Consider the following 14,776-nt stretch of genomic DNA (forward strand, 5'->3'; position numbering starts at 1 on the left):
ACCTACTTGCACTCCTAGACCCTTCCAACTACACCCCCACAAATACTGTTACTGCTGCGGGGTGCTCTTCTAATCTACAAAAAAAAGGCAATCTGTCTTTATTCTTAATGAGGCCATGGAAGCACAGGGCAGTTCAGGTAGGAAGGGACCCCAGGGGATCTCCAGCCCAGCTTCCTGCTCACAGCTGGCTCAGCTGTGAGATTGGGTGACTTTTAATGATGAGTCTGAGCTTTAACGGAGGAAGACAAAGGCAGAAATGCTTTAAAGAGCTTTTTGTGTGTGCAAGTGCTGCACAACCAGGGCATCATCTCTGTGTAGACCCAAGGTCAAGTTAACACATGTCACTTTTTCTCTCCCTGTTGGGTCCATATTTGGAAGGAAAAACCAAAGTCCCATCCCCTTGTCTCCTGACACCTGTATTAATGTTGATGTAGACTGAGAAGCCCAGATATGACTGTTGCATTCTCCTAATTGAAATACTGCTTTCAGATCTCTCCAGCATCCTACATGCATATTCAGTTGTGTCTCGGAGGAAAGCTCATTTTTCCTCAGAAACTGTTTTTCATTTTTCTGGATTTATTTCCTTGGAACTTCAAAATCGTGAATATATTACAGAAGCAACATGAAGAATCCAAAGGCTTCAGACTCTTTGTGTTTTAATTTTCTAAGAGGCGTTTTTCTTTTTGCTGCAGTTCCTGGTGTATTTATGGCCCTTGAATGCCATCCAGTGGTGGAAAGGCAGGGCATCTCCCAGCCTGCTGAAAAACTGCCTCCAGCCACAGCAAGGTTGCATGTAAAAATATTTTTACATTGACAGCATATCATTTCTGTGCCCTATTGGTAGTGAAATCGGAAACCATAAAAATGCATTTTATGTGGCAGGTCACAGCAACAGAAAAAGCCATCTGGTGTTTCACGGTTCTTTAAAATGTGAGACAGGAATATACCCTCTCTATAATTTGATTTTGTCTCGCCTTAAAGCTCAAGCTTTAAACAATTTTAAGCTTTAAAGAACTGCAAGGACTGACTTTTTCATCTTCATCACGTTTTTTTAGGCAGAATATTCTCTTGGACTTTGCTAAATCAGGAGACCTAAAATGTGAGCTCACGTGGAGGGAGACTGTTTCATTAACCATTTCCGTGCAGGACTTTGGAAAAACTGTGTTTATCAAAAAATTGACATGGAGACACTGTGAAACATGCCTTGTTAAGAGTACATTATTATGTTAGTAAAAGTACTTTCTGACTTTCCTATGGTGTGGATTCAGTAGGGATTTGATTCTATGCATTTATATAAACACAGACTGCAGGTAACAACAAATTCTGTCAGTTCAGCCTGGCTGGTAGACAGCAGGATTGTTTGGAAGTTAAAAATACGTACTGTTTTTTGAAAAGTTTGGCTTTGATTAAAAAAATCAAACATCAATCACACAGAATAAGCACAGTTCTCCAAATATTTTTCATTGCTCAGTTCTTAAACCACAATTTAAAAAGTCAGGTTTTCACTGTTTTCTCTCCTCACCCAGTTTCTGCATTTCCCCATACCTGCCACTTAGTGATGGCAATATAGAATGAGCAAAGAGGTAAACGACCAGAAAATAGAAAGAAACAATTAGAAAACCACCCTAAAATGACAACAGAAAAGAACAATTCCTTATTTTCTTTTTTCTTCTTACAAAGAAGACCCTCACTCTTTAAAAACTCATGCCATTTGGGGCAAATTTTCCTATTTAAAAACGTTTCTGCCCAGTCACCTCTGCTTTTCAGTGAGATTCATGTGAAACTATGATTTTTTACTGTCCAGCAAGATTCCCCACTTGCACTCTGAGTTGGGACCACTTATGCTTCCCCAGTGCTAGCCCACCAGTTTCACAATGAGGGTCAGCCCTTGTCCTGAAGCCTCCAGCTCCTTTGTGGACCCATCTTCACCTATTGCCTTGCAAGGATTCAGCGTACAGAGATGGATGGATGTTCATGCTGTTTTCACCTAATAGTTCCTCTCTCCCTGGTCACTATCAGACAGTGCCAGGGGACATCCCCAGCTACTTGGTCATTCATACTGGTGACCTCTCAGCACAGGCCATGACACTGTGTTGGTTTATGCCATCTAGCACAAATCCCAGACGTGGTTTAAGAGAGAGCACTGGGGACTGTTCTGGTATGGCTCCCATTTTGGAGGACAAGTTTGGAGAAGGACAGAGAGCTCCTGAGCTGGCCTTAGGAACAGGGAGCAAGGGTTTGCACTGTTAGTTGGCTGAGTGTCTGTACCTTTTGTGTACAAGACCTGGGCTTCTGGAATGTAGTTCTCAAATATCTCCTGGATCCCAGACACTGTTTATAGTTATGTTTGGCATTGGCATTAATGGCTATTCAGTCCTCAGCTGTTGTGGCGAGGCACAAAATGGTACCTACTCCTGTTTTCATCTCGTCCTGAATGTTTAAACAATTTATGTGTTCAGGAGGACTGTGATGGGATGGGGACTGTGGGAGCAGTAATGCCACTGACTTCCCCAGGTGTAATTCTCAGGGAAACTATTGCAACAACACTGGCATACATTTTGGGATTAACACTCCAAGTCTGCCTGTCTCTGAACACTAATCCCAGGAAAGAGGTATCACTCAGTTGCGTTGCTGTTACTCTTCTTTACCCTTTGCTTTGACAGGTATATTCCCAGTGCCTGTTTCATGAAGATCCTGCATACACTTCTCTTGATGAAGCAAATCACATCTCTCTTTTATCTGCTGCATCTCTCAAGGAACAAAGTGCTCTTAGAAATCAGGATTCATAGCAGTTCTCCATGTGCTGAAAAATAAGCACAGATCAAGCCTCAAAAATTAAGAGCCTCGCGTAAAAGTAATGAAATTATTAGCAGATTGTGAGTTTATTTGCCTGCTAGTTTCACAGCCTTTAGCATTACAGTATTTTCAAGCTTCCGTGCCTTCCTCATACCCCCCTATCTTGGAGGAAGGCAATCGAGTGAGACAGGCAGAGGCAGGTAGGGCTGCCTGTGGTCCAGGGTGCCTGGTCCTTCCAGCATCTGCTTCTGCTCCACACTTCTGACTGTCCTCTTTCGGCTGCCCAGGGCGCTCAGCATGTCCCTACTTTTTTGGGGCTAGCCACTAATTCTTGGTAGAAGGATAGAAGGAGCTCATTCAAGAAGCAGAGAGGGAATGTGACTTCTATACTGAGTTAATCCTGGTAGTAGAGAGGCACAGGTATGGTGTGCATTGGTGTTTGTGCCTGCCTGCGCCATACCCTGTGGTCATTGCCACGTCTCCCACACGTGCTCTGGATGGCAGCGATACCAGCCTGCAGTGAAGATCTCCAGTCCCAGCAAAGCCGACAAAGCCAGCCCCAGTTTGTGCCCTACACCTGCTTTTCTGTCAATCCTGCACATTCAGAGGCTGTGGCTCTCATGTGAAGAAGCTGACGGGTACATTGTGCAGCCACGTTGGACCTGTGCTATCCTAGTGCTGCACAGGCATGTTCTTTGCTTTGTGAAAGGGCTTCTGCCTGGATCTTCTAGTATTTCTGGGTCTGGACAGTGTTGCACTGTTTGATGTGTTCCTCCCTATGTGCATGTAGCGTAGTTAAAGTCTTGTTTCCAGCAGCACAGGAACAAGCTTGGATGCTGGGCAGAGATAATTTCCTCACAAAACACTCCAATTTTCACCAGGACCTATCCTTACAGTTCTGTCTCACTTTGTTTTCTGTCACAGAGGTGCAAATATTACTTTTGACAGTCGATGTCTGTCTGCTGACTCCTCTCTATTTTGCAGTGGCATATCCCATGTCTGCCAGCAGATGCCATCAAAACTAATCAAATGGAAGAATCTACAGGTTGATGAGGGGAGGACAGCTGTGCTGCTTTTCCACTTCCTCCTCTCTTCTGCACAACAAGACCAGAAAGGGGAAGGAGGGTTTAAAGAGCAGATTAAAAATAATTCAAAGGACAGGTTTAAGAACATGTGAGTTCGATGTTTCCAGGCTGGCCACATTTGATTAAACAAGTATGGAATGAATTAGTCAAAGCCACCTCTGTATAATTAACAACTATGAGAAATGATTGTGGGGAGGCTTAATACACCTGCATTTAGAAAAGTGCAAATAGGGCTTGAATAATATCATTCCTAAAAAAAGAAAAACCTCTGCAGACCCAGACAGACTAACTCTGACACCTGAGAAGACGTAGGATACACTTTTAAGCAATCAGTCTGTATATACCTTCTCAAGTAAAAATAGTCAGCATAGATTTGTTGAAAATAAATTGTGTCAAAGAAAACTAGTTTCATTCTTTGACAGGATAATGGCCTACTCTGTGAGAAGAAGGGAGACATGTAATTTACCTTGCATTTAAGTCAAACTTCTGGTACATCTGTTGGATACATTATTTTCAAATCATGTTTGAGTCTAGAGAAAATTTTCATTCCTAGATGAGTGTACAACTGACTGAAAAGCTGTGCCTATAAATAATTTTCAGGGATTCACTGTCAAAGAAAGGGGACTTTGCAAATATAGTCCTGTGGGACAAGACCCGAGGGCAACTCTAGTCATTATTTTTATTGATGACTTGGATGGTAAGCTAGATGGGGTATTTGCAAAGTTTGTGGATTACATTAAGTGGTTGGTGGTTTAGGTACCTTGGTGGGGAAGAATTGACACTGAGTTTGATAAATTGCACAAATGTTACAAAAATTGAGGAAATGAAACAAAAACAAAGGCAAGCAAAAGCACTACACTTAGGAAGTCTAATGAAAACCAGATATTTAAAAATAATATCTGGATAAAAACATTGCAGCAACAGAATACAAGCCACTTGTCACAAGTTGCACAGGGTAAAACTGACATTGGTAACTTAAAAAAAAACAACAAGAGGGCAAATGAGACTTTGTACTGAGTTAGCTGGAGAGGAGTTTGTAGGAGAGAAAGCTATTTACTTGGCTCTGTTCAGCTCTGTGAGAGAAGGTGTTTGTGGGCAGACAGTCCTTCATTAGAAGTACAGGACACATAAGCTGCAAAGCAAAGTGGAGGATATGAGCTTATTTAGCCCAGGAAAGAGAACTGGAGGGAAAATAGACTCCCATCAAACAGAAAATTCTTGTATAGACATCAGTAGAAAGGGTGGTGGGATGGGACAAGGGAAAGAAAAATCTGCTTGATGTACAACTGGGAAGATTTAGGTAAAAAGATCAAGGAGGGAACTTTGTGGGTACAGAGGCAGCCAGAGCAGGCTGCTTTGGTTGTCACTGAGGGGAAGAGACCAAGCACACCCTGCCAGCAGCCAAGGGGTGCTTGGGGCAGCACCTGTATGGAGTAGAGGACATCCTCTCTCACCCACGAGCTGCACAGCCCCATCTCACCTCTGTTCACAGAAGCAATTACTGAAGTCATTGCATTTCCTTCAGTTACACTTGAGTTATATCTATGTGTCATTCACGTGAACCCAAGCTGAAGTCAGCTGAAGAGATTTTGCTGCTCTTCTGTGGACTGACCTTTTCCATCATTATGGCAATGCAACTCAGCTGTTCTCCTGAAGACCTGTTGTGGTGAATTATCTGAGTATGTCACTGGGGTGGATGGATAGCAGATGAAAAACTAGGCCTGCAAAGTAATCCAAATCCATCAGGAAAGAGAAGTCTGACTCTAGTTAGCGCAGAGCTGAGGCTCTACCCTGGTGGTTTGGGAATGCTCTTGGGAAAGAGGAGCTTTAAATGTTGGTAGACTACAGACAGTCAGCATCAGATACCTCAAGGACCAAAGGCATCTGAACCTAAACAACCCCACAGGACAATGAGCCACCCTGTTGAGTGGTGTTTAGGTTGCTAGTTTGGGCTCTGCAGTGGCACTGCTGGGACCTGAGGCAAAGAGGAGGACCCTAAAGAAGAAGAGGTGGTTGGTGGTGCCTCAAGGAGGAGGCTGATGTGTGAGAAGACACAGAGCACTGGGGAGCCCAGGAGGCAGGAACTCAGCGAGGGTGTGGGTAGGAGGTGATGGTGACAACTAGAGTTAAATACCTTCTTTTGCAGTGCATGGTTTCCTGCACTGAACACCAAATGCCTGTCTACAGCCAAACTTTTTGACTCATTTCCTGTATATTTTCGTTTAGCCAAGGTTTACTTAGCAAATGTTAATATTACTCGAATTTGAAATTTGCTCTCAGCAAACACTGTCAGCAGAAGCTGGAGTGTAAGTATTAGTGTCTTCTTCCATGGCTGAACTGAGCAGAAGAGGTCTTGGGGTTTGTGAAGCAATTTCAGCAAAGCAGCAGTCTTCAGACTGGAAGCCTTAAAAACACACATTTTGAGGGAAACTTTTCTAACCATAGTGTCTGAACAGCTGCAATCTGTTTATGGGCAAGACATAAGCGGAATAGGAAGGAAAATTTGTCAAATGATAAATATTCAGAGGCTGCTGCAAAGAATAGTGCATTTTTTTAAATTTGTCTGTGATAGGCAGGATGAAAAGCAACATGCTTCCGTTGCAGCAGGGGAGGTTCAGGTTAGATAGTGAATAAAGCTTTCTGTTGCTGAAGGAAATGAAGCAGGGAAATAGGCTGTCTGAGGAGGATGAGGCATCTCCATCACTGGAGGACTTTAAGAACACGTTGAACAAACATTTGTCAGAAGTGACATGGCTGTAGATGACCCTGCCTTGAGGCTAGGGAATGGATGATGCCCTTCCAGCCCTATGCTCTGCTGGCTGGCTGAGATGGATTATCTACTACAGACAAGTCTGTTGGGATCAATGCCACAGCAACGTGGTTGTCAGACTGTTAGACCACCGTGAGTACAAACACTAAGCCTAACAGCCACGAGTTTAATGCTTTATGTTTAATTGGGGTTAATTTCCTAAAATGAAGTGAGAGTTTGGGGGATCTGTTTAATAAGCCTATTTTAAAAGATCTGAGTGTAATGCTGTTTCTCATATTGCAGACTGGGCCATACAGCACTACACTTTGTAAAGAACTGGTGGAGGTTGTTTGTTATTTTTTAAGTGTGAGTTACTCTTGATTCAGGTAGGATCTGGGTGGTGTAAGGCAGACCTGTGTGATTTACAGCATCTTCCTGACACTGCTCTGTGCACAGTGCCCCTTCCCTACGTGCTCCCTGTACTTTGCTTCCTTGTTCTCCCTGTCTTACTGGGCCTTTGAACAGAGCCTCAGGTGATGTGATTTATGTGACTTACAGGAGCCATGTGGACCAAAGCTGTGTCCTGGGTGGTCAGCTGGCTGGGCAAGGGCCCTTCACAGTGTCCAGTTGGCTTCCATGCATTCCACATCTGCTTTCCACCATTTCCCCACAGTGTGTGAAATGCACAGTTTGGTGATGATGATCTAGGCAGCCTCCTAGGCTTTGGCTGGTTTTGTAGCTAGTACCAGCTGGCTTTGGTCTCCAAAATTTGTGCTTGACAGAATCAGGTGGGAAATGAGAACACAGTGTGTCTCCCAGTGGCCACTATTCTTGCTGGGACAGCAGAATGGTGGTGAAATCAGCAAGTGTCATTATCATTACACCCTAGGTGTCAGTATAGGTACATGTCTTAGACAAAAAACAGGGCTCCAGAGTATGGCAGCATCCTATCTGCAAATGATATTGATGTGTGTGAATTCTGGCACTGACTGGTGGGGACTCTGTGTGTGAAGAAAATGCTCCTCCCATGACTGCAATAACTACTACTTTGCTTTGAAGGATACTGAGGCGGACAGTCAATGGCCCCAAAGTAGTTGGGCATGCTGCTCACATGGGAGGGGGTGGTGAGGCTGGGACGGGGAGAACAAGTCAGGGAGGCAGCAGATGACAGTATGACTTGTAGACTTCTGTGATAAGGGTGGAAACCATGAACTTGCTCCTAGTATGGGACAGGGGGGATTGGAAACTGCTGTGACCAGCTTTCAGAAGAGAGCAATTACCTGTATATGTATGGGGATTGGGGCTGGACATTGGTGAGCTGCCACTACAAAGCTGGTGGCTGCTCTGGGCCCAGGACTGTAAAGATGCACATCCTCAAATTAGCAACCTAGCACTTTACCAAAACAGAAGTATAGGATAGTCCCAACAGGGTGCTTGTGATGTGTTTATAACAGTCAAGACGTAGTAGTTCTAAAACTCATGGAAACAACCCCTGGCAATTGGACATGATTTTAGTGTGTGGAAGACTGGCTCTTGCTGGTGTCAGTGCTGGGCCTCCAGCTCCTAAGATACCCCTGGGATACCTACAGTACCTACGACAGAGAAATTTGTGCCATGACTTCATGTGCCTGGAGTGTTCAAGGATGTCCTGCTGCTTTTCTCTCTGCTCTTGAGCATCTGGGGGAGGCCAACACAACAAGACCAGGAGCCTGTGTGTGAGCAGTAGCCTCTGACAGGTGACAAGGATCAGAACATAGCTGGTGTGTTAAAAGCATTGGTGGGGTAACTGCTTTTATTGATATTACTCTGTCTGTCTAGCAGTGTTGATGTGGTCATGACAAAGTGACAGAGCAGTAAAGCCATGATCCTGGAGACTGATCCTCTGATCATGCTGCTCCTCAAAGTGCTGGTGCTTCTCTTTTGTGCAGCTGTGCAAACCAGGCTGTCCCGGAGAGCAGCTGCACGAGGCTGCAGCTCACACATGGATTCATGGCTATTGCTAAGGCAAGGAGTTTCCACCATGTTTGCATTTCCTTTCTCTGTCTGAAGACCAAAGGATGTTATTATACAGTTAAATAGCAAATATTTCAACAACACAGATATACTATCAGTTAAAATAAACGCTCTCAAGGAAAATTGTTTCGATGCAGCCACATGTAGCTCATGAGCTTGTGAGCAGAGAAACTGTACTGCCTTGGCTGCAACAACTATTTTTAAACCTTTTTTTGGTACAGGAACTTATTCTTATCTCCAGGTTTTCAAGTCTTTTGTTTGGAATTAGGTGACCCCTAAGACTGGCTTTCTTTGCTTCTCTTTTCCCAAGTGTGTTCATGTATTCACTGCAAAAGCGTGGCTATTTCCTTCATCTAAGCATATATTCTCACCTTTATGTCCTCGGGTAGCCTTGCTGTTTCCAGCACCCTGTTGATCTACACATGACTATCTTGAAGAAGTGAAATAGAAAATACTTCTATGTGTTTCAAAGAAAGACCAAAGCAAGTGTTTAGTGGGAAAAGAAAACTATATCTCCCTAGAAGATGGGCTGTTCACACAGAGTGTGTTTTTTAAAGACTTTATTTTTAAAAGGTCAAACTAGAAAACTAATTATTGGATAACAGTGTTTCAGCGTTCAAGTGTATGTGTAGCTGCCTACAGATGAGGCAGGAGTCCAAGCTCCCATTTGGCCCAGTGAGAATCTAGGGCTTAATTTGGTTGCCCGCAGGTAGCATTATGTGGGGTGGCCTACAGCATCCTCCTGTTGCTTTGCAACAGATCTGTGAGGCCTGTGTCATGCCCGGGTGGAGATGCCTCTTCCCAGATGAAATCAATCACAACCCCTCACTCCAAAGGTTGTGTGGGACAGATCTCTCTTGGCTGCAATGGGAGCAGACAAACCCAGCGCTACATGTTGGAACTTCTCAGTACACATCTATGCAGCAAGGTCCCATGCTGTTTGTATCCATTCCAGAGACTCCCTGATATCCCTCTTGTGCTCCCAATCTCAGCCTCATTAGGCTGGGGATGTGACACAGCCTTGAGCATCTGGGATTTCAATTCATTTTGCATCTACTGGCAAAAGGCAACTGAGTTGCTTTCTCCTTTTTAAGCAGAGGGTTATGTGAAATAATCAGAACTTTCATATTTGTCTTTAGAAAACAAACTATTCATGAATTGGGGACCAAAAAGCTTTGGATCACTGAAATTTCTATACCCTGGAAAGCCAAGTACTACATTTCCTGTTCTAGCAAGAAAAAGAGCTTCATGTGAGGCCTAATGTAGCAATTATGTTGTCAGGAATTGGGAAAAAAAATGACAAAGCTGCTTTAGTACCAATGAGAGGTCTTATAGCTATGGAAGCTTTTGATTTTTGCTCTTTAATTAACGTGGCTTCTCACAATGCTCACTTGTCAATCACCTTGCACAAAATTGTAGATAGGTTAAAAAGATCATGAAATTGTGGGTTACCAGGAAAAATGAAAAGACTGATGTGAAAAACTGCGTGCCTAACACACCTGATGAGCAGTGAAAACAATATGTGCAATAAATTGGTTAAAAGCCAAAAAACTACCATTGGAAAGTATTCAGTGTAAAGTAACTGGGAAGGTTACAGCATGAAGGCAGTTCATCAGCATAAGTGAAGGCCTATAGGAACAGATTCATCTCCAGAGCACTCCTGGCTGTTGCCTTCTGCTTAGTTCAAAATGCCTTTAAAAAATATTGGTTTTCTGCTGCTTTCAATTAACACTTTGCTTCATTTTTAGGCATCTGCATGTTCATTTTTGATAATGTTTTGGCAAATTGTATCTCTAACAATTGATGTTTGAAGCCGATCTGCGAAACAAACCCTCCTAAAAACCAGAACTTAATAGTTAATTTAATAACTGGTGGCCAGTGGCTACGCTTTTGAACCCAGTGGAGTGTTCCTGGTGGGGTTGGTTGCTGGTTGCCTCTTTGAATCAAACTCTTCAGCAATGTTATAAAAAACATGCAATGTCAGTTGCACGTCAAACTCAGTATAGGTCAAAGTGCTGAAGCTTATAGCACGTGAGAGAGCAACATGCTTAGCCCTGCATCCAGCTTCCTTGGGGTTCCCAGCTCCTTGGTGAAATCCATTGAAGCTGGATGAATGAGGAGCAAGCTTTGGCAGGAGGTTCACTTCCAAACCTCTGTTTTCCCCATGATGTATCATCTCCGCTCTGCAATCACATGCCTCTGTCGAGGAAGACAATACTTGACAACTGTGAATTAAACCTAGACTTCAGCTGTGTCAGTGTTTGAGGTGAGCAGACCATCCCTGACAAGTGCCATAGGGGTGGCAGTGCAGCATGTGTCTGCTCTGTGGCAGCCAAATGTCGGGGCTGGGGTGAGGGAGCCCTCCCCTGCCTCCTGCACTTGGGGTCTGTCTGGGGGTGTGAAATTACATCTGCCTTCAGCTGCTGGCATGCCAAGGAGGCAAGACTACTTATTAGAAAAGCATACCTCTTAACTCAGATGACAGCAGCCTGTGGTTTTCATGCTGGTGATGGCAGTTCTATGCCTAATGGTGCACATATGTATGTAAAAGCATAATATATTTCACCTGTCACTTCCTCAGCTTACTTAGCTTTTTCCCCATCACTCCCATGACAGAAGTATTGATCTCAGAGTTCTACAAAGTGCAGAGTGCTCTTGCAGAGTTACAGAATTGCTGAGAAATACAAGGAGGACATTTATGGAGCAAATCAGGAGGGCAAAGCAACCCTCATGTTGGGAACATTCTATCTCTGCTGATATTCTACATCCTGCTGCTCATGTTTGCTGTGGCTTTTGGTTAACTGGTTGGGGAATGCACATGCATGTATGTTGCTGCAGAAGTCAAACTGACCCACTGGATCTAAGGTAATAATTCACAGTAAAATACTAGTCAAACAGGATAAGAGCAGAAAGTATGGAAGAAGGAGGAAATAGATGGATTTGAGGCAGAACCTCTCATTTAAATAATCAGCATTCAGACATTATTGGTTGTTTTAACACTAAAAGTCAAGTTTTCAAGCAACCTACTGAAGTAACTCCAAATTTTATGCATCAAGAGACTGATTCAAAAGCAGCTGAAGGTCTACCACTGACTTGCGTGAATTTGGGTCCAGTTCCCAAAATTTTATGTGGGTGCAATATACAAAAAAATAACAGGATGAGTAGGTCACCATGCTCCAGAACTTCTCAAAACTTTGTCCTCTTGAAACAATTCTCCTTTAGAAGATACCTGAGAATCTTTCTTCAATATAGAGATAACTGTAATCTCCAAAGGGAGCGCAATTGACCAAGAGAACCTCCAGCCTTTGTGTGCTGTTAGTCATCACCATCAACTTGGGGTGTCTGTGCTGTGAAAATTAGTAATGATTGATTTTCTAAAGAGGGCAAGGAAAAGGAGTAAACAGGCATATGGGAAGAGAGAATGTAAATTGTCCAGGAAGACAGCAGGAGCTGCTCAGCATTCTGTGTGCCCGTGAGCTGTTTCATGCACCTTTACACATGCCTGACTGCTGCTGAGTGCCACAGCTGCTTGCGATGGTTGCCACATGTCACATTTAAGGGTGAGCTAAGCTATCAGCTGTGACTGAAACTCCTTTATTCCATACTTTTGTCCACCTGGAGGGTGCAGAGCAGCAAGGCCACCAGTCTCTGGCTGCTTTGATGATGCAGTGGCACCAGCTTGGTCTTCCAGGGGCGGAAAGGATGTTTGGTCTCTTCTATTGCATTTTTTCAGCTGTTCAAGCTGGACACTGAGCTGAGAAGTTGTTGTCACCACACCGGCCCCTTTAAAGACTGGTCAGGTCTTGGCAATGGTTGCTGTTGTGAACATTGGTGGCCACTGGTGCAGGGTGTTGGGAAGCCTAGCTGCAGTGCTCAGAGGTTAATGGTGTCACTGTGTGGTTGGTGTTACCAGCCCTTTCTTTGGTTTTGTCAAGACAACCTTTTAAATGTTCTGATGATGAGTACTGGCTGGCATGCCTTGGTTTTCTGTGTGTGGGGAGGGTTTGGTTTCAGTTACATGTCTGCACGGTTGGTACCTCCGTTAGCCTGAACGGTGGGTGCGGTGTCTGTACCAGAGAAATGGCTTGTTTCCTACCAGGACCCGTGGATGTGAAGACGGGCAATGCTCTCCTTTACTGTGGGTTTGAATCTCCTGCTCCTGTTTTGCTCTGTGGAAAATCAGGACTTGTTAGACTGCTTTAGGGAATGTGGAGGTTTAGAAGCTGTCCCCAGTGTGGCTGTTTTACCACCTGAGTTGGCCTGTTACTTCCCACAGAATACATGCCTCCCTGCAGTACAAAGAAGAGCTTGGTGGCAAAAAAACAGGTCAAATGAGCAAAGCAAAAGCATCCCTGTAACATGAGCTAATGTGTCCTTTCTAGGTTAACTGGGGTGCTGCTGGTCAAGATGCTGTGGCCTGAGCTTTTTCATGGGCTGACACATGTGTACAACCCTGTGAGGAGCCATAGTCAGCCCTTGCTGTAACTTGCCACACAGACTGGATTAAAGTAGCAGGGATATGGTAGCATGTGCTGAGTCCAGGTAGATCTGGCCTCACAGGGATTTCTGCTGCTGCAGGTCTGAGTGGAGCCACTGATGTGGAGCAGGTTTGGTGTGCTGGGCCATGCTGCAGAGAGAGGGGCGGTGACTGCCTGAGGCTGTGCCTTGCTGAGAGCTGCCTGGGGTGTGATGCTGATGGAGGTGGCTTGTTCACCATCTGTCACCTGTCTGGAGGCTGGTCATGCTGTCACTGCATGCTGGTGCAATGGGGTTGGGGGACACAGCTCCAGCCACTTGCTTGGTGTACAGCCCAGGGGAGCAGTGGTCCTGTCCTTCATACCCCTCACTTCTATTTTCATCAGTGGTGTCCTGAGTTCCCTGGGCAAAGGTGGAAGCAGCAGTTTGACTGGGGCCAGATTGGACCCTGAGGAAAGCAGATGGTGACGGTGACACCGTGTCCTCAGTGTGCAGGGTCAGACAAGGCACAGCCTCTGCCAGCCCCACGTCTCAGCCCATTGCCACCCATGGGCCCTGCATGCATGGTGGGAAGGGATACAGCCTCCTACCAATCTAAATTTAAACCACAGATAACCTGCTCTGTAGCAAGGAGCAAAAGTGCTGTAGTGAAAAATAAAAGGATCTGTGACTTGTGTGCATACACAAGCATCGGACAAAGACAACCATGCTTAATTTTACAATCCTTGATTCTAATTGAATTGTTTTCTTTCAGCCTGCTTCAGAGTGACTGTCCAGTCAAAATAGAAAATTGCAAAAATAAGAGGTAGAGTGTTTTCTTGTTACTCTAAATCTAAAAAGTGATTCTTTAATTTCTCATATTTAGATTTAACAATAGATGAATGAGGAACTGCACATAAACATGTATGAACAAAAATAAAACTTTAGTTGATAGTCTTGATTTTAGTAGTCAAATTCTCCAATTTAAAAACTCTCAAGCTGGAGATGTTAGCCTGATATTTAACTTATTGGAGAAATAATCTTGTTGAGGCTTATCCCAGCACTCTAACAGTTTGTCAGGCTGTTCCTCCTATAAAAGACTAAGATATTATTTCTAGTGGTATCACAGAAGTGGAAGTTGTTCATGCAGAACTTTCTATTCCCCTGAAAAGACTGCTGTAGAAAGCTTTGGAGACAACATTTTTTAATTGTAAAACCCACTGGAATGTCACCCTGCTCATTGCAGGTGATTCAGGCATGCATGTATGACTTCATGTTTTGTCTGTTAGCACTCCTTTAAAATTAATAGCCAGAAGCTGAGTCATTTCAAATTACTTGTGAAACAACAGTTTACAAAGGAATAGGAATTCTGTCCTCCCTCTTCCCAGAAATTGTTTTGTTTCTTAATTGACAAAACATACGTATTTTATAAAGCATAGTTGCAAGGAGACACTGCTTTATGCCTCACCTTATAGGAATATGTCCATTTGCAGTCATGTGGTGTATGAAATTGGTATTGGAGACATAGTGCTGTAGAAGATTTGAGTACCCCAATGACATGGGATCTTGCTCCAGATTGAAATGAGGGTGAAAATTCGTCATGCAGGGAATTAATCCACAAAAACTTCAGAGAGCTGATCTATATGCTAATGTATTTTAAGATTGCAGTACAAGCAAT

The sequence above is a fragment of the Patagioenas fasciata genome, chromosome 3 (assembly GCF_037038585.1).
Source record: "Patagioenas fasciata isolate bPatFas1 chromosome 3, bPatFas1.hap1, whole genome shotgun sequence".
Classification (NCBI taxonomy): Eukaryota; Metazoa; Chordata; class Aves; order Columbiformes; family Columbidae; genus Patagioenas; species Patagioenas fasciata.